Source organism: Myodes glareolus, chromosome 4 (genome assembly GCF_982192425.1).
Source record: "Myodes glareolus chromosome 4, mMyoGla1.1, whole genome shotgun sequence".
NCBI classification, from domain to species: Eukaryota; Metazoa; Chordata; class Mammalia; order Rodentia; family Cricetidae; genus Myodes; species Myodes glareolus.
In genome coordinates this window covers 13,176,850-13,196,812 of record NC_142029.1, presented here as the reverse complement: position 1 = coordinate 13,196,812, position 19,963 = coordinate 13,176,850, and the positions used below count along the sequence as shown (strand labels likewise).

At 41.5% G+C, this 19,963-nt stretch overlaps 1 long non-coding RNA gene across 1 annotated transcript in view; it reads right to left on the bottom strand.

The window, feature by feature from the left end:
- The window catches only part of LOC148122197 (uncharacterized), a 250,853-nt gene extending 231,443 nt beyond the window's left edge, over window positions 1–19,410 (bottom strand). The window contains exon 1 of the long non-coding RNA XR_015737654.1: window positions 19,174–19,410. This is a non-coding gene — a long non-coding RNA (uncharacterized LOC148122197). The remainder of the gene's footprint in view (window positions 1–19,173) is intronic.
- Window positions 19,411–19,963: the final 553 nt, after the last annotated feature.

The window sequence follows — 19,963 nt, the reverse complement described above, 5'->3', positions numbered from 1 at the left end:
ATACATACACACACACACCCAGACACACATGCACACACACAAACACATACATACACACATGCACACACATACACACACATATACACATACATACACTCACACACACTCAGACACACATGCACACACACAAACACATAAATACACACACATGCACACACAAACACATACATATACACACACACTCACACGCACACACATTTAGATCTAGATTCCACATATGCAAGAGTTTGGCTTTATTTCACTTACATCATGACTTTCAGTTTCCTTTCCCTGCACATGTAAAAGTTTCATTTTCCTTCCTGGCTGGATAAAATTCTGTGTGTCTACGCACCACAGTTTCCTTATCCACTTATCTGCCGTTGGGCATCTAGACTGGCTTCATTTCCTAGAAGCTAAGAACAGGGCAGCAGTAAGGATGGTTGTGCAAGTATCTCTGAGGTCTGGTGACAGCGTCATTTGAGTATCTCCCCAAGAGTGGCACAGCTGGGTCACACAGCAGTTCTGTTTTTAGAGGTTTTCTTTGTTTTTGTTTGAATGTTTGTTTTAACTTCCAATGTGATGTTGTTTTCTGTCACTGATGGGGAGGCAGCCTAGGACCACATGCTGGTCAAGTGCTCTGTCCCTGGGCCACCTCTCCCTCAACCCCCGCCCGGTTGTCACACTGATTTCCATCTTGGCTATACCAGCTCACATTCTGACCTGGAGAGTAGGGTTTCTGGCTCCTCACATCCTCACCTGCATTTCTGGTTGCTTGTCTTGAAGGCTATGGGAAAGAAGAAGCTACATCTCCCACCCAGAGGTTCAAGGAAAGCTTGCTTTGGCATCTGAATGCACACGGAGACTTGTCTTGGTCATCTTGGTCAGCTTGTCATCACTGTGATGCAACATTTGAGACAAGTTTAAAAAGGAGGAAAAGTTTATTTTGACTTTCTGAAGTTTCGGTCCATGCTCACTCCGCCCGCTGCCTCTGGGGCTGTGCCAAGGCAGTGCTTTGTGGTGGGAGCACATGGCAGAGACAGCTGTCTGCCTAGTGTTAGCTGGGGAGTGAGGGAGAAGGGAAGGGGCTGGGACTCAACAGTTCCCTTCAGGTACAGTCACCGTCACCCCACGACCTTCCTCTAGGTTCCGTCTTCTGGAGGTCTTACCGCAGAGTGTCCAAACTAGGGAGTCTTTCCTTTTTTACACACGAGTCTTTAGGTGGCCCTTACAGAAGCCAAAGCATCCTTCCTTGTCAAATCAAAGCACCTTCTAAAGTTTTGGTATGAGGCTCACGAGATCTTAGCATTGAAGGTCTGAGTTCCTACTAATCACTGCAACTCAACCCTGATATCAGTCTTAGGCACTAGATCATGTGCTTCTCCCCCCCCCCCCAATGTGAGTCAGCCTCTTCATTCAACGAACACTGCTACGGGCCCAACATTCACCCAGCCCTGCTCCAGACGCAGGAGATGATAAAATCACTGAACAGAAGAGGCAAAAGTCCTCACCTTCCGAGAGCTCATATCCAACAGATAAAGGCAAAATAGGTAGATTGTGCTGATAGTTGGTAGGCAAGAGGGTTTGCAGGGCCAAGCAGAGGGAGGAGGATAGAAGGGGCAAGAGACTGAGAGGACGGGCAGGGAAGCCACAAAGGATCGAGTCCCTTGAACAACACACATTGTGTTCTACGTCCTTGCTACAAAGTTCTTACTTCAGAGGAAGCAATGCTTTTTACCAAAGATTCAGAGACAGTCCTCTAGTACACTGATTCTATTTAAACAATTTTTTTTTTTGAGACAAGGTCTCACTGTGTAGCCCTGGTTGACATGGGATTTGCTAGATAGACCAGGCTGGCCCTGAACGCACAGAGATCCGCCTGCCTCTGCTGGATCTGGGACTAAAGGCGTGTGCCACCACCATTCCTGGCTTAATTCTTGATTGTAAAAGCAAAGGATACAGTGCACTGGTCATCCCTGAAGAAGGGCCCTGGATGTCTTCCAAGTCCCCTTCTTTGGGTGCTGTATGGCAGCCTGGCTGCCATGGCAGCTTCTGCAGTGTCGTTCCTGAGCACATGAGAGTTCTCCGTACTCTCTTCAGGAGCCCATCCCCTCAGTTAGTAACCCTCTCTGTATAATGTCTCCTGTTCAAGCTGCTGGTGTGGCTTCTGACTGGCACGTTCCATTCCACTCAGTGTCAGGATGGGGAATGCTGGGAAGATGAGCGCTGAAGGATGTCATTTTCAGGGATCTATCTTGATAATAGATCAAGAGAGATGAATATGAGTTGCCTAGAAATATGATACCTTAATCTATTCTCTTCAAATATCTGTGTTCTCATGTCTATCTCTCTATCTTTCTACCTATAATCTATATTATCTAAATACTATCTCAGCATCTACTAGATATCTAGTATTTATCACCTATCTATACCTATCATTTATGTATCCATTACTGAGCAGCAGACCGGAAGAGTAAAGAGCCATGTGTTATAATTTCAGGGTCATTTGTTTGTGCCCCAGAGATGGGACTAGATAAGGGGAAGTATCGGAACTCAAGAGCATGACATTTTCTTGTCCGCTGACCTGTGACTAACGTTCCATGAAAGAACACTGGAATCAAGTCTCAGACTCTGGATTGGGTTCCTAGGAATCTAGAGCTTTGAGAGGCCGAAGTGTGACTAAAACATTTGTCATCCAGGGGCTTCCAGCAGACTTGTCTGTAGAGGATGGAGCGAGGCAGCACTGGGCAGCGGAAGAAGGAACCACCATGTGGTAACTACTGACCTCTCAGCTGGCCCTACAGCTGTGGAGCTATGGTGGCTCTTAAGAGCTGCCCTGAACCTCAGTGATGCCACGTCAGCCACTGTCCTTAGCTATCTCCTGGGAGCTGGCACTGCCTGGAGGACAGAAAGAGGGAGGCAGAGGCAATGGCCCCGAAGAGGGCATTTGGACAGGTCCCACAGCATCCTCTGTGGCTCTGGAGGGCTCTAGACTTCCTAAAAATTATGTTTACCCCAAATAACAAGAAATGGAAATGAAAATGTCCAAACCCACAGTGTCGTAAGCCCTGTGAACCCACGGGGGGGACTTGAGCACATTTCAAAGAGGAAGTCACATGTCCTGTGAGGCCACACTGCCTGCTGCTGCACGTGACCATCTGGCCGACTATTCCTCTACTGTCACCTAAGTGCACAGAAGGTCAGGGAGGAACTGAGCTGCCCTCCCAGCCCCACTCCTCCAGCTGCCCCTCTTTTCCTTCTTCCCTACTCAGTTAGTCACCCTCCAGTTCTCACAGGGTCGGGCTGGGGGAGACCGACACAGGCCCACTATCAACCACATCTCACCTGGATAAGAAGTGCTGCTTCTGCGAGCAGAGGTTAACAAAAGCCATGGAAGGGTCTGGAGAGGTGGCTTTAGTCAGTCCCCAGAACCAATGTGGAAAGATCTCGGCATGGTAACACAGGCACATCCCCTAGTTCTCAACACCCAGCCAACTAAGCTGAATCAGCAAGTTCCAGGTCAGCGAGAGATCCTGTCTCAAAAATGTGAGGTGTCCTGGGGAGCCACACCCAAGGCTGACGCTGGCTTCCACATACAGACTAACATGTGCACAAAATGCACACATGGGTATGTACACATGAACATGTACACACACAAAAGCAACACGCAAACGCATTCTCATTTAAAAATATTTCTTTTGGAGCTGGGAATATAGTTCAGTGACTGAGTACTAGATTCCATTCCCAGTAATGCATGCACATGTGTGTGCACACACACACACATTCATTTTAATTATGTAGGGAAAGCGTTTGGTGGGGCCTTCTCCGAAGCCTGGTGATCCTTCCCAGCCCCAGACCCATGAGAACCAAGCTGGGCACTGTGAAGATCTCACTTCCTTCTTGCCAGCCCCCTCCAGGGATGGTCTCTGGAGTCCTCTGAGGCTATACTGCCACGCCTGCCCCAGGCCCAACAGCATCTAAGTGTGTGAGTTAAGTCAGCTCCTATCTGCCCAGAATCCACAGCCTGTGTCTCCAATCTTGTCTCAAATAACTCAGTCACACCCTCTGGAAAGGATGCGGAAAGGAGCTCCCATCCCAGTAAGCCAGCACATCCAAACCGCAAGATTGGTTCTGTGCTCTGGAGACAGCCCAAGACTTGGAGACTCAGGTGATGCTCTGGGGAGGAAGTAGAATCTGTGTCCTTGTGCTCTGATGCCACAGATCAGCAAGGACAAACCAGGCAGGGGCTGAATGGTCAGCCGTTCTGACTGCATCTTGTGGCCAGGACGTGCTTTGTCTGCCTTTCCTTCACTTCACATCTGCGCAGCATTTGAACATGGCTGGTGCTTCTGCTGCCTTCTAGAACTCCGTTCTCTTCAGAGACATGTCTGTATTTTTTTTGTGAAGGCAGCAAACCGGAGGTAAAGTGAGAATATACACTCTCAAAGCCTTGCTCCCAGGGGCATACTTTCTTCAGTAAGCCTGCATTTCCTAAACATTCCCCAAAAGCATCACTAACAGGGGACCAAGTTGTAGGACCACACTTGTTCATTCCAGCTGCCCAGATTTAAAATAACCACACAGACTATATTAATTAAATCACTGCTTAGTCTATTAGCTCTAACTTCTTATTGGCTAGCTCTTACATGTTAATTTAACCCTTTTCTATGAATCTGTGTATCATCATGTGGCTGTGGCTTACGGGTAAGATTCCAGCTCATCTGTCCCTGGCAGCGGCTACATGGCATCTCCTGACTCTGCTTTCTTTCTCCCAGCATTCAGTTTAGTTTTCCCCACCTAACTCTATTCTGCCCTACACAGGCCATAGACAGTTTCTTTATTAACCAATGGTATTCTGTTGGAGCCCATGTCGCTCCAACACAGATATCTATTTTCCCTAACTGGACTGGTACCAAGACACAAGGAATAACCAGACACAGCTTACACCATTATTACGGAAAAGGACATCTCAGGCTTCTTCCTCCTGAAAATCTCCCCTGAAAATCTCCTTGCGTTTATTCTCCAAACATCCTTTATACCAATACATAAACTGGGCTGGAAAATACACCAGCATTCTGTCATGTAGGCAACCAGGTGAATGGCCTTTTGTCAAGTCTGCATCTACCTGTCTGCTGAGTATGCTAGCTGTCACATAGGCTTGAATTAGCATTTCTATAAGGCATCCTCTAAATTACAAAGAAAGGGAGCAGCCAACATCCTGACCTTTGTCAGGCAGAGATGGCATGTCTGCAGGGATATGTGATCACTTCAGATCAGCCCAATGTCTTCAGAGCCTGGCTGTTACACCAATAAGAAATATGGGCCTACAGTATTCACAGCATACAGAGGGGAATCCCATATCACCTCCCTTTTTCTGTCTAAATAAAAAGGAAAGTTTTAACTTTAACATAGCAAGATTACATACAGCAAAACAGATATCAAGGAAGAATTACAGTTACAATATTTGTTGACAGAGGTTTCTGTCCCACCTGGTCCCACAGCTGTTCAGTCCCAAAGAAACACACAGAGGTCTACATTAATTATAAACTGGTTGGTCTATTAGCTTAGGCTTCTTATTAACTCTTATAACTTATCTTAGCTCATTATTCTTGTCTATGTTAGCCACATGGCTTGGTACCTTTTTCAGCAAGGAATTCTCATCTTGCTTCCTCTGCAGCTGGGTGATGACTGCAGACTGACTTTTCCTCTTCCCAGAATTCTTCTGTTCTCATTGCCCCACCTCTACTTCCTGCCTGGTTGCCCTGCCTCTACTTCCTGCCTGACTACTGTTATTATTAAACAAGTACAAGAAACAAATTTTTATAGGTTAAAATCATTGTCCCATAGCAAATATTTATATCTACTTTATCTCTTATCATAACTAAGGAAAAGTATAATTATAACTAACTGTTCTTCAAAGACCTCATAAGGATCTATTACCAATGTAAACAGAAAGTGCTTTGTAAGCAACTTCCAAAACTCTAAAATTGACAGAGACATTTTGCTGCCTGGACAGTCACTTGAAGTTCTTCTGTATTGTTGGAGCATTCATTTTCAGCCTACAGGCCCATAGTATCCAGCAGACTTTTCCACAATGCAGGAAATTTGAAGATCTGTTCTGTCTTGTAATGGTAAAGTCCACTGCAAATGGTAAAGTCAGTTGCTTTCTTCTTTGTTTTGCAGAATGTCTGACACTCTTTCATGTAGCAGGAACTCCAAAGGACCATCTCACCTTTAGGCAAGTTTAATAGTCATTTTTCTGTGGGTCCTGCATGTCCATTTCATACAACATATTTGCCCTCAGGTTTAGGGACATCATTTTGGAGTTGGTTATAATTGGTATATGGTTGAGGGATGGGGGAGGAATTTTATAGGCTCAGGTATCTTCTTTAAAAAAAGAGGGATAATTGGATGATGGGATAATAGATTGGTATTTGTGAGTTATTGTTTTTAGACAATTATATTGGTATCAATTCTTGTATATTGATACAAAGTTAAATTATATTGAATATTGTATGCATGTATGCTTCTACCTCTGTTTGAAACATTGTTTATGTATTGACATATATATTTATCATATTGCAGTGTACACTACTACCTCTGATCAAGATACTTATACATTGTTTACATTTGAAGGTCACTGTTCTTATTTAGTACACAGTTGTTTATTGTCTTAGTCTTTAAGTTAGATAGGTATTGAGAATTATAGATCAATAGTCATCTATGTTTGTCATATTTATAATTAGGCTAATCAGGTTCTTTAGATAAATAGATATTATATTCAGCATAGATAGTATAATCTTCAACCTCTTCAAAGAGCTGTAGAAAATGACCTTAAATCTAACCTAGAGTTCCATGGTAATGAGACACAATTGCCTCCTGGCAACACAGATCTATTCCCAAGAGAATGTTGAGCACCAAAGACACTCCACCTGGAGTTTATCTTCTTGGCAGAGCTGGCCTTTGGGCAAAGAAATGCCCATACCTCAACCACTGACAGAGATACAGTGTATTCAGAAATGGATAAAACAGGACTGTCATATCCTGCCAAGACAGGGTAAGATAGTTTTAAAAAGTTTCTTGCCTTTGAAAATGGTATGTCAATTACATCAGGCTTTAGCCAAAGTTGATTGCTTCAACATTGCAAATGAGACTTTGGGTGATTACCCAGGTAGTCAGTTGTCTCTGTCATTTGTTGCACAATTTGGAAGTTTCTTGATTGCACTTCCTGTTTACTCAAGTAATATTGCTTCCCTTCTCAGATCTTTGAGGGAGTTAAAGATTAGATAATTGTAGTTACCTTCCTCATAATTTGGCCATACTTAATTTCAATACATTATTTAACTCCTTAAAATAGAATGCTTAGTAAAACTTTTGTCATGTGTTCCTTGGTTAATATTGTTTACTGTTTGTAATTTTATACTTGGTATCTGTTCCTATTGTATATAGTTGTATTGGGTTTGGATCGATCTTGTTGAGACAAAAGGGGGAGATGATGGGGAAATTATCAACTGATAGTTTCAACCAATCACATTTGGTTAGGGTGTGGTCACCTAGAACCCAGGTAGAAAAACCTGGGGATGCAGGTGCATGCTCTCTTCACGGTGCCTGCTGGACCTATCGGATTTTGGAACTCCCATTCTTATAGTGTAAGTTTCCCCTCTTTAACCATTAAAATATTCTTGTTACTCTTGAGCTAGCCTGGTTATTTATCATACCAACCTAACTTACTACAAGCATTGGATCAAACAGTCCAGGCAAGGGCAGTTTCTTGCCCAAATGGCTAACCAATGCCATAAGGAGCCTCTTCAGTATCCATCATCCTCTTGAAGTAGATTTGTGTTGCCAAAGCAGGTATGTCTCATTGTCATGAAGTCTTAAACTCTTAAAACATTTTAAATGTTATATTCTGAAGGTCTCTGAAAGATTTGAAGAATATCTATCTAACTTAAATATAGCTCTATATATCTAGAAAACCTAACTAACATGACTAAAAGCTTGACTATTACAGATGATTATCTATTAACCTAGACTTCTTAATTATACACTACATTTTTAAATGAGCAGCACAAACACAATACCTTAATCAATAGCAGAACTTGACATATAACAAAATTGACCTTAAATTTGTATCAATATACCAAGATTCATACCAATGCAAAGTATTCATCTGTATATCATACCCACATTTAAATGTAAACAAACATCTATAAACAATCATTTAGAGAATTTGGGCATAATTCTCTCCAAACTGCTTCCTGCTTTTTGTTGGGTGAAGTTATTTTGGGGGGTATTCGTGGCGACCTTTCTGGGGTCATGGTCCTTCAAGCCACATCAGTCTGGAAGGATTCTCATCTTCTGTGGAAACAAAAGAAGAACCTCTTTTCCAAAACAGCTTATCCTTAGACTCAAATTTTGAAGTCAAGAAACCTTTACAACATATATGTTGGTTTAGCTTAGCAGTCCCCAGAATCAAGTATCTCTCTGCAGTCAAAAATATTCAAAGAAAACACAGTAATATACATAATTCGACTCTCTGTATATTACATCTTTACATGGCTTATTTTTCTTAATTCCTATTACTTTTTCTACAAGTTTACTCTGTCTCTTTAAAGACTTCGTTTTATTTTTTTAAAAAAACCTTTTACTTCTTTTTATCACTCTCTATACTCTTTTTCTTCTCTCTCTCAAACCTATATACATTTTTTAACACTGTGACCCATTGAGAGGTCTTTTTTTTATCTGAATCTGTCTTTATTGTGTATCTGTAATTATTTTTTGACCAGAAGCATCTTTCTCTCTCTCTTTCTTTCTTTCTTTCTTTCTTTCTTTCTTTCTTTCTTTCTTCCTTCCTTCCTTCCTTCCTTCCTTCCTTCCTTCCTTCTTTCTTTCTTTCTTTCTTTCTTTCTTTCTTTTTCTTTCTTTCTTTCTTTCTTTTAAGCAGGCATGGCTAGGGCCAACAAGCCCAGTCCAGTGGGAGCCATCCTTACCACTTCAACTCTGGGAAGAACCATGCAGCATATAAACCCTTTTTGTCTAAGTAAAAGCTAAATCTGCCATGCAGCGCATTATGTGGCCTGGAAATATCTCTGTGTGTGGTGGCAGGAATCCATCATGCTCCCCTGCCTGTGCAGACCTAGTAGACTTCATTCTGTTGCTTGTCCAGGCAGGAAGTGCTGAGCTAAGGGCATGGTCTCAGTTACTTTCCTCCTGACCCAGAGTAGGCATACAAGCACCCAGGCCCACAAATACCATTCAAATGCTCCATAAACAGACCTCCTGAAAGAGTCAGAGTTCATGCTGGCAGCACGGCCCAGGAAGCCGCCATTTCAAAACCGTGTGGCTTTTGTTTTGTTTTGCTTTGTTGTTACCACTGAATCAGCAAGACCTCTCTTTAAGGAGCTGCAGCATGCCGCCAGCAAGCAGAGCTCATCCAGAAAAGAAATGCAGCTAAACTTTGTTTTTTAGTGTCTAGAATTCCTTTCCAGGTCCTCTCAAGCTTTATGTAGATTTAGCTGGCATATGTTGAAGTGCCAGTTTGTTGTAGGAGCCCCCTTGTTCGTTCTGACTGCCCAGACTCAAAATAACCACACAGAAACTATATTAATTGAATTACTGTTTGGCCTATTAGCTCTATTTCTTATTGGCTAACTATTACATCTTAATTTAACCCATTTCTATGAATCTTTGTATCAACACATGACTGTGGCTTACCAGCAAGGTTCTGACTCGTCTGTCCCTGGCTGCACTACATGGTATCTCCTGACTCCTCCTTCTTTCTCCCAGCATTCAGTTCAGTTTTCCCCACCTAACTCTATTTTGCCCTACGCAGGTCATAGATAGTTTCTTTATTAACCAATGGTATTCACAGTATACAGAGGGGAATCCCACATCACCAAGTGTTTAAGTGTCTGAACCTATTGGGGGGCATTCTCATCCAAATCACTAGATGAGGAAATCTGAATCTATGTTCCCAGGCCGTACTCACTCATATTTGACACTAGAATAAACTATTCCTCATCCCCTTTGAGGTTGAAAGTTGTATTTTTATGTCAACACTATGCACCTTTCCCAATGACATTCCCTGTAATTTTTGTGGTGTAAAAGACCACATCCCTCAGATAATAAACAAAAAACACTAGTGCTGCCATGATCTAAAGACACTTCAACTTTTAGGTTCACAGATGAAACATGGCTATCAGGTCCACTCCTGTTGGGCCTCATAAGGCCTGGGCATGAGGCCCAGTGTAACTTCCTGAGCCTAGCTTGAGATTGAAGACCTGTCTTTGGCCATGACTTCCACATATAAGTGACTCATCACAGCCTGACCTAAACCTGCCTCTGCCTAGTCACCCATCGCTAACATGGCAGAATATTATTGGCCCTTATTCCTTGCTCCACCTCACCTCATCCCAAGTCTCCCACCCACTATCACAACCAACCCTATATGAGTTCCTGTTTCATACAATTAAACAAGATCCTGCTTCAACAGACTCCCAACTCAGTGTGTGTGTTTCTCCCCAGTGGCCAGGGGGAAAGTCTGAGTTCTCGACACTCACCATCCTGCTCAGTCCTAGGGAAAAGTCCAGCAGGTCTGACTCTGCCTCCGTCCTTTCGGCCAGAAAACCTGGCGCACTCCTGCCTTTGAGAAGACTTAAGGGTGAGGCGTTCTGTCCCCTAGTGGGACTTGAGGGGGCATGAAGAAGGCAGTGGATATTGTAGGAGAGACACACATATTGTTGAAAACAGTGTTTAAAGAAGAGTTCAAGTACCTGTGGTCATACCAAAAATCCAGAATATTCCATGAATCTGGAGTCAGATACAGAAAACGACACTAGCTCACCACAAGCCTTACAGTCCTTCTTCATGAATCCACAGTCAGTTGGAGGCCCCACAGTAGGTTGTGGTATAGCAAGCAGTCCTCTGAGGAAGACCAAAGGCAGACTCAATTCAAATTTCAATGAAATGAATTTATTCTTACTGATAGCAGAAGGACGGCAGCCTTAGAGCCAAGTAGCCTGCCTTGCCAGAGAGGGTTATAGGTGGGATTTATAAAGGTGAATATCAAAGGGGCTAAAAAGGGGGGGTGTTCTAAAGGTGGATATCAAAGGTGTGCCTTATAATTTTTTATGGAATTCACAATTGGGCAATAGAATTGTTTTGCTTCCCTCAGTTGTTTCTCTTTCCCCCGTATAGTAATAAAAAGCCTGCTTCACCCCAGTCTCACAGCAATGAGTTTACAAAAGCAGAAAGCAAACATTATTCCTATTCTTGTTTCTCTTAAGCCAATAGGCTCTCACAGGTTTTCCAGTGCCAAGGCCAACAGCCCTTAAGGGATGCCTAGTACCATATTAAGTTCCTTTAGCCGTCTCAGGGGAGTTATGAGTAAATTATTACATGGTTGAGCTCTCTAGGTGGAATTGTCACTAACTGATTGGGATAGAGCAGGCAATGACACAGCGCCATCAGGTTAGGGCTGGTTGATCCCCACCCCCACCCCCACAATGGCTGCATGGACATTCTGTATTGGAGAAATTTTTACTAAAGGATGTGATGGCTAATCTTTATCTTCAACTTGGTTGGCTTAAGAGAGATCCCTAGTAGACCAGTCACATACTAGAGAGCATTTCCAAGGAGGGTTAACAAAGGGTGGGGGGAGACCCACTCTGAATGTGGGCAGTGTCACCCCATAGGCTGGTGGTCCTAGACAGACTAAAAGGGTAAAAAGGAGAAAGCCAACCAAATCAGAAATGTTTTCTCTCTGCTCTCTGGCTGCAACTGACTTCTGACACCATGTACTAAGATAAATGTTTCTTCCCTGAACTTGTCTTGCTGAGAGCAACTAGAACACTTACGGATCGCTGTGTACACTACAGGGTGTCGTTACCCCTCAATGGTGACAACCAAGACATCCCCGGACAAGACAGGATGTCCCCCAGGGCTGATATCATTGCCTCATGGAGAACTTTTTATGTCAGAAAAATGAACTAGGGAAACCATGAGTTCAGGGGATCTCCACTTCTAAAGCAAATGAATGAGGAGTACATTGAAGCATTTACTTATATTGTTCTATTATTGAATAAAACTTGGAAGTCAGATGCTATGGAATAGTCTTTTTGTTCACTGTGAAGATGTGCTACTCTCATTGGATGAATAAAGAACTAAATGGCCAATAGCTAGGCAGGAAGAGGTTAGGAGGGATTTACAGACAGGAAAAAAGGGTGGGGTTGAAGAAGGCTGGGGTCTCCATGAGATTCTGGGAGAAGCAAGATAAATATGCCATACTGAAAAAAAGGTACCTAGCCACATGGTAGAACTTAGATGAGAGATATAGGTTAATTTAAGTTGTAAGAGCTAGCAAGTAACAAGCCTTAGCTATTGACTGAGCATTTATAATTAATAACAAGTGTCTGTGAGGTTATTTGGGAGTTGGATGATGGGGCAGAGAAGTCCATCAATAGTCAGCCATTGGGGTAAAAGCCTGATTGATCAGAGAAATAGTGGAGAAAAGACCAGTGACTTCCTATTTCTCTCCTTCCCCGATCCAAAAGGGGCCACAAATCTTTCTCAGTCCCTACATACTACTTCCCGTGTCTCTCTATATATATCCTGGGTCCTCCAAAAACCCCTATGGCTAATTCTGGTAGGTGGTAACTAGCTCTGCCCCCTGATTCAAAGTTAAACTTTATTGGCAATCTTGGAGTGTCAATGCAAACAAATATCCCATATTTTCCCCTTGTTGCCTAAAAAAAGGGAAAGGTTTTAACTTTAACAAAGTAAAACTATATCCAATAAGAACAATTATCAAGCAAGAATAACATTCATAATGTCCAGTCCACTTGTAGTAGGAAAATTTGGAAAAAATACTCTATTACCTTTCCTATCTTGGTGACTCCAAAGTTTTGTACCATAATTTGCTTTCTATCGTAACTTGTATTAATCTAAAAATACCTTTTTAGATCTTAAAACATCTGAGATAAATAACTTAAGCTTTTACGTCTCTCACCCTTATACACTTTACATCTCTTTTGTGAGTTTCTTTTTTGAATTTTATAGTAAGGAAAATTGTAAATATAACTATCTTGTCTTCAACCTCATCAGAGACCTGAGAAGGATATATTACCTGAATAAACAGGAATTGTAAACAACTTCCAAAACTATAGAAATTACAGAGACAACTGGCTGCCTGGACAGTCACTCAAGCTTCCTCTGCAACATTGGGGCATCCATCTTTGGGCTACAGGCCTAGAATATCTGATAGACTTTTCTGTGAAGCAGCAATTTTTAAGGACTGTTCAACCTTGTCTTGGAAAGTTTGGCAGTTACCTTCTTTTGTGTCCTGCTTGTCCAAATTGGACAACATACTTTCAGCAGTGAAGGCAAGGACAGTTTCTAGCCCAGTGCCTAGCTTTGCTACAATGAAAGCAAACTCCATATGGAGGTTCTTTGATGCCCATAATCTTCTTTTGAAGTAGATTAGTGCTGCCAGAAGCAGACACATCTCACTGTCAAGAAAAGCCTTATGTTATTAAAGCATCTTATATGCCATATTCTGTGGGTCTCTGAAGTGTTTAGAAACCATCTATCTATCCAAAACATAACTGTTTGACCTTGAAAATATGCCTAACATTGCCACAAATTTGATTGTTATAGATGATTAACTACTAAACTGCATTTCTTAATTATCCTAAATAGTTTGTAATAATAACTTTCAAGAACTAGAACTTTACATTATATTGTTAAATGAGCTGCATAGGTACTATAACTTAAACAAGAGTAGAAGCATATATACAGTATAAAAATAATATTAAATATGTATCAATATGCAAAACCCATACCAATGTAAAATATTTAAGATTAATAGTTGCTTTTTATTTGTTTGTTTAAAAGTAGATTCAACAATCTACTCTTTTTCCTATCATTCCTATAGCCCCTCTTTTTCTTTTCAGAATGAGATCCTTGAATCTAATCTCCTTTGTTTAGTTTCCTCCCTGATCATGACCAATAACAACTTGCAACCATCCCCTCTAAATAATGATAAGTATCTATAATCCACTTAACAACCTAAAACCACCTTCCCCACCTCTTGGGAATGTGGGCATTATGTTCTTAAAATTGCTTCCTGTTGTCTGAGGGTGACAGCATCCTTAGCAGGCACTGAGAAAACTGGGATAATGGTCATGTCCTGGAAGAGCTAGCTGTTGTCCACCCTCAGTGTGAGGTGGAGTACTGGGCTTATCTGACGTCCCAACTGGAGTAGTCAGTGAGGCTGGACAATCTTAGCCACCTGCTTTAAAGTTCTCCTGAGCAGTTTGTAATCCAAAACTGATCTTAGGATGGTATTTGTTAATTTAGTTGCTGGTGTTACCACAATCCAGGTGGATCCATTGTTGTGGGGTTCAATCATCTTCTTAGACACCTCAATGGTCTCTGTCAGAAATTCTCATGGTTCACTGCCCAAAGCTTAAACATTATAAGTCTCATATGCAGCATATCTCTGAGAGGTTAAAGGATCACTATTTTTGAGTACATCCAGGGCACACAAACTCAGTTCCTAGTTACCTGCTTCAAACTCAAGCCTGGAATCACACACAGGAAGCTAGATGAAGCCTATTTGTAGAATTAGTACTCTATTTGACCATAAATATCACAACATAAAGTTTATATATATATATATATAATCTTATAAATGTAATAATCTTATGAATTTTGAGATAATACTTATATCTTAAGAAAGGTTTTAAAGAAACAAAATAAAACCAAAGGATTATGATATTAGTGGTAATAGAATAGTTCCTTAATTTGGATTTTTCTTCTGTTCCATATCAGGTGGATCTTCTCATATGAAACAGAGATTTTGGATTTTCTTTTAACAAACATGCTTGGATTTAAAGGAGGATTGAACCACACTCCAGCTCCAGAGCCAGTTTTAATTCTTAATTGAATTGGGACTGTAAAAAGGCCATTTGCCTTATATGTCTGTAGAGAAGAGCAGAAACCAACATTTGGAAAGATCTATGAAATTTTATCCTACTGGAAGTTTGCCACATCATTAGGCCAATTTGTTCTTTTTCTTGGGACATTTTTCTCTTAATTGTTTGTCCTTCTTATTCCAATGTCTCTCTTGTCCAGTGGTCAAATCCTTTGTTAGATATTTTTATTCTCCTGGAAAGTCAAGAACAAACCCCTGCCCCAGTGTTAACTTTGGAGAGTTCCCTTTTCTGGTGGGTTATATCTGATCAAATGAAAGGCATTTGTTAGTCTTATAAGCTGATTTAGATTGAGTGGCCACAATGTTTGATGAACTATTGTCTCCCCTAACTAAGAGACCACTGTTGCTTGAGTTTAATCTTTATCAGTCTTGATGCTATCCATAGCTTTGCTTTTGTGGTAGAAACAAAAGCAAAACCTCTTCCTCAATGTAACATATATCCAGGTTTACATTCTAGGTTGACACATCTTTAAAGTATACAGACTAATTTAATTTTTAAAATTAAAAATTTAAAATTAAAATTAAATTAAAAATTTTAATCAGCAAATTTTTCTATTATCCAATGTCTCTCCACAGCTGTCATTTCTTTCTTATCTTTTAAAAAGTTTAAAGTTGGGCTGGAGAGATGGCTCAGCAGTTAAGAGCCTGCTCTTCCAATTATTTCTTATAATTGTATAAATAATGAAGTTAATTCTGAATTATCTGGTATAAATTTAGCGGTTTCAATATGTAAAACAACTCTTTCTGCATACTGAGCGTCAATAACTATATTAAGATGTCTGGAAAAATCTAATAATACCATGAGAATAGAATATAATCCTAACTTTTTAAAGAAATCATGTGGGCTTTGAGCCACTTTACATAAATTTCCTGATTTATAATCTGATTTATAACCTGCCTTTTCTGGTTTATTTCCATCAGTATAGAATGTAGGGCTCCAGAAATTGGAGTTCTTTGTACAATGTGAGGCAGGAACCAATTAATTCTTTTTATAAACTAAAGTCTTTTGCTTTGGGGACATTTGTTGCTAATCTCTCCAAAAAAAATCACTGCAAACTCTTTGACAATGTTCATTTGTTTTTTCTGCCCAGAAAAAAAGCAATTTCAACATTAGTAAAAGGTACCACAATTTCTTTTGGGTCTATTCCTGCTAATTGACAAAGTCTCAATTTTCCTTTTAGAAGCAATTCAGAACCCTTTTCTACATAGGTCTTTAATTTTTTTACTCTGTGTGATAAAAGATCCATTCTAAAATACTATCTTCTCTCTGTATAAGAATTCCTGTAGAAGAACGCATAGAAGGTGGTATGACTAGGATACAATTAAATTTGATATCTGGGCCTGTAAGAGCCCCCTTAAGGCATTTCCCGATGGCAAAGGGTTAACTTGTCTATCCCTTGTTAATCTGCATTCGTTAGTCCAATGCTGATCTTTGGCACACCTTCTGCATGCTCCAGAAAGCTAGGGTCTTTTGTTTGTATTATCTCTAGAAAGAACATTGTTTCTAGGAACGGCTTGCCTACAATCCCTTTGCAGATGACCTTGGTTACTGTAATTAAAACATCAGACATTTTGCTTTTTGTTAAAAATTTTTTTAAATCACTTCTCCTATCCAAGTAGCATCATAAATGTGAGATCTAATATCAGCTGTATTTCTAATTCATTCATCTATGGGTGCTGATCTTGCCTTTAAGGGTATAATCACCCTTTTGTATTCTGAATGGGCATGTTCAAACACCAAAGACTCAATTAATATTTGTCTAACTTCTGAATCTGATACTATTCTATTTATAGCTGACTCAATCTTTGCAAAAAAAAATCAGTGAAGGCTTCTTTGGGGCCTTGTATAATTTTAGTAAATGACTCAGTCCTCTTTCCTGCTTCTTCAACCCTGCCCCAAGCATTCAAAGTTGCTGTATGGCATAGAGTCAAGGTGAGATCATCAAATTCAAACTCTCTTTACAAATCAGCATGCTGACGTTCACTGATAGCCCTACTTCATTGTACTGTGACCCTGGCTTCATCTTTCCACCTTGTTTTCCATTGTAACTGAGGACCAGCTTCCAATATTGCTGTAGCTAAATCTTTCCAGTCTTGGGAGGATAATTCTGTTCTGAATTGCCTAAAATTTAACATCTGTTTCACAAAGGGGGAATGCACACCATATGAAATAACTGCTTCCTTAAATCTCTTCAAGTCTAACACTTCTACAGGATTCCAGGGAGAAGCCAGCTGGAGCTGTGACGCTAGGCTTTATATGTGTGTGTGTGGGGGGGTACAGTGGGGTGCCCAGGCAGCCAGGCTAGCACAGTGGGCACTGGGGTCACCTGCTCATGTGTAGCTGGGGGGAGGGGACTGAAGGTGTGTGGTGGTTCCAGGAGCAATAGAACCCGGAGCAGGTACAAGTGGGGCATCAAAACCAATGAACTGATGCATGCATGACCCAGTGAGTGGGTCCAGGGAAAGTCCGGGACCCGTGGGGAATGAGAAAGAGCTACCTGAAAAAGTAGACACAGAGGGTGTAGTAAGGAACTGTGGGCAGGCCTGCTTTTTGTCCCGCCTGGCTCCCGCACAGCTAGCTTAGCCCTGGAGAGAAATCACACATAGGACTCCATAAGGTTATAAACTGATTGGCCCATTAGCTCAGGCTTCTTGTTAACTCTTATAGCTTATATTAACCCATTATTCGGATCTATGTTAGTCACATGGGCTCAGTACCTTTCTCAGTGTGACAGCTTACATGTTGCCTCTTCGGTGGTCTGCGCAGGAGTGACGGAGGGAGCTTCTGCTTCCAGAATACTCCCAGTCTCTTTGCTCTACCTCTACATCCTGTCTAGCTTTCCCACTTATACTGCCTGCCTGGCCAATCAGCATTTTATTAAAATATGATTGACAGAATACAGACAATTCTCCCACACCATTTCCCTCTTTTTTTTTTTAAACAAAGAAAAATACCCATAGTCCATTTGTTGGGAATGTGGGCGTAGTATTTCAGGCTACTTCCTGCTGGTTGGGGGCGCTGATGATCTTATGGGGACCTAAAGAAAATTGAGAGTTATAATCAAATCCTGACTGGAGTATCCTGTGAGTCTTGATCATCTCAGGCAGCAGTTTTGAATCTGTTCTCGATGTAGAACTCAGACATCTGGGCCATCTATTCCTGTCGGAGATTTTTCAGGTGGCCTCCCTTGGTCAAAGATGATTTTTCTTAACTCTGAATAAATCCACAGCCTCTCATTTTCTGTGGAAACAAAAGCAAAATCTCTTCTCCAAAGTAACATACCTTTTGGCTTCAGTTTTGAAGTCAAGGTATTTTCAAAATACCTATCTTGGGTTAGTTCAGCAGCATTTATAAACAAATATCTTTTAGCAGCTGTTGCTCCTTCCTCAGCATTCAAACAATTCAAAGAGAGCATAATAGCACACAGTATCAAGATTCTCTGTGTATTTTCCATCTTTATGCGGCTTTATTTTAACTTCTATTTCTTTTATTTTTACTTTTACTTTTTGAGACAGGCTCTCTGTATATCTTTGTCCTGAAATAACACTGTAGACCAGGCTGTCCTTGAACTCACAGAGATCCTTCTGTCTCTGCCTCCCCAGTACTGGGCTCAAAGGTGTTTGCTACCATACCTTGAACTCACAGAGACCCGCGTGTCTCTGCTTCCCCAGTGCTAGAATTAAAGGTGTGTGCTACCACACTTTGATCTCAGAGATCTGTCTGTCTCTGCCTCCCAGGCATTGGGATTAAAGGTGTGTACCACCACACCCTATATCTCCCTTTCTTTCTTTTTTATTTTTAATGACTTTAACCTTCAGCCTGCATATATTTTTAATACATAGTAAACCATTTAGAGATTTTTTTCATCTCTGAATCTCTCTTTACTTCTGACCCCACGAGTCAAAAACCCGTGGCTTTGATGGCTGGATCTAGCCCATTCCTTAGATTTCCAGCCTCATGGCAGAGGTACTGCAGGAGCCATTTTTATTACCACAACTCTGTGGTGTTTCAAGGTCCCTGCTGGCAAGCAAGCTGCAGCATTCTGCTCACAGACCACACTTAGTTGGACTGTCTGCCTGAAAGAGTCAGAGTTTGCCCTGGCAGGACAACCCAGAAAGCCAGCATTTTAAAACAGCGCAGCTGAAAACCGAAAAGCATGCGTTCAGCTTTTCATCAACACCGGTTAAGTATTTCATGGCAGGACCTCTTAAAAGAGCTGCAAAGTTTTGCAGCTAAAGCTGAGTCAGGAAGCCTCTCTTAGATGAGAGTACTTGCTTGCCTCTAGCAAGCAGAGCAAACCTGAGAAATTGCTGCTACCAAGAAAACATGCTTTACTCTATTCTTTTTCAAACTTTCTCAGGCTTTCTGTGGATTCAGTTATCCACGTTGGGCACCATCTGTTACATGAGGGCCGGCTTGTTGGGGTATCTGTCCCGCCCAGTACCCCACAGCAGGCAGGCCCCTCATGTTACAAGGGGGTGTACAGGAGAAACCTGCATGGCTGGAAGTGAGGGCACAGAGGTCACCTGAACGACAGGAACGACTGCGAGTTGCAACTTCAGCAACTGCAAAGTTGACTGCAAGTGTCTGCCTCATGATCTCGGCCCTGCGTTGGGTGCTAGATTAAGCGTTTACTTGAGTTGTTCTATTACTGAATAAAACTCGGAATCAGATATTGGGGTAAAAACCTGATTGATCAGAGAAGCAGCAGAGAAGTGATCAGTGACCTCTTTCTCTCCTTCCCTTATCCAAAACGGCCCACAAGTCTTTGTCAGTCCCACCTACTACTTCCTGTGTCACTCTATATGTATCCTGGGTCCTCCAAAACCTCTATGGCTAATTCTGGTCAGCTAGTCCTAGTTCCAGCCCCTGTTACAACGTTCAGTTTTATTGGCAGTGTCAGAGTGTCCCCGCGAACAAATACCCCGCAACAGTAGATTGTACGACTCAAAGTCTTGTTTGTGTTGATGTTTCTAGGAAATTTCCGAGGAATC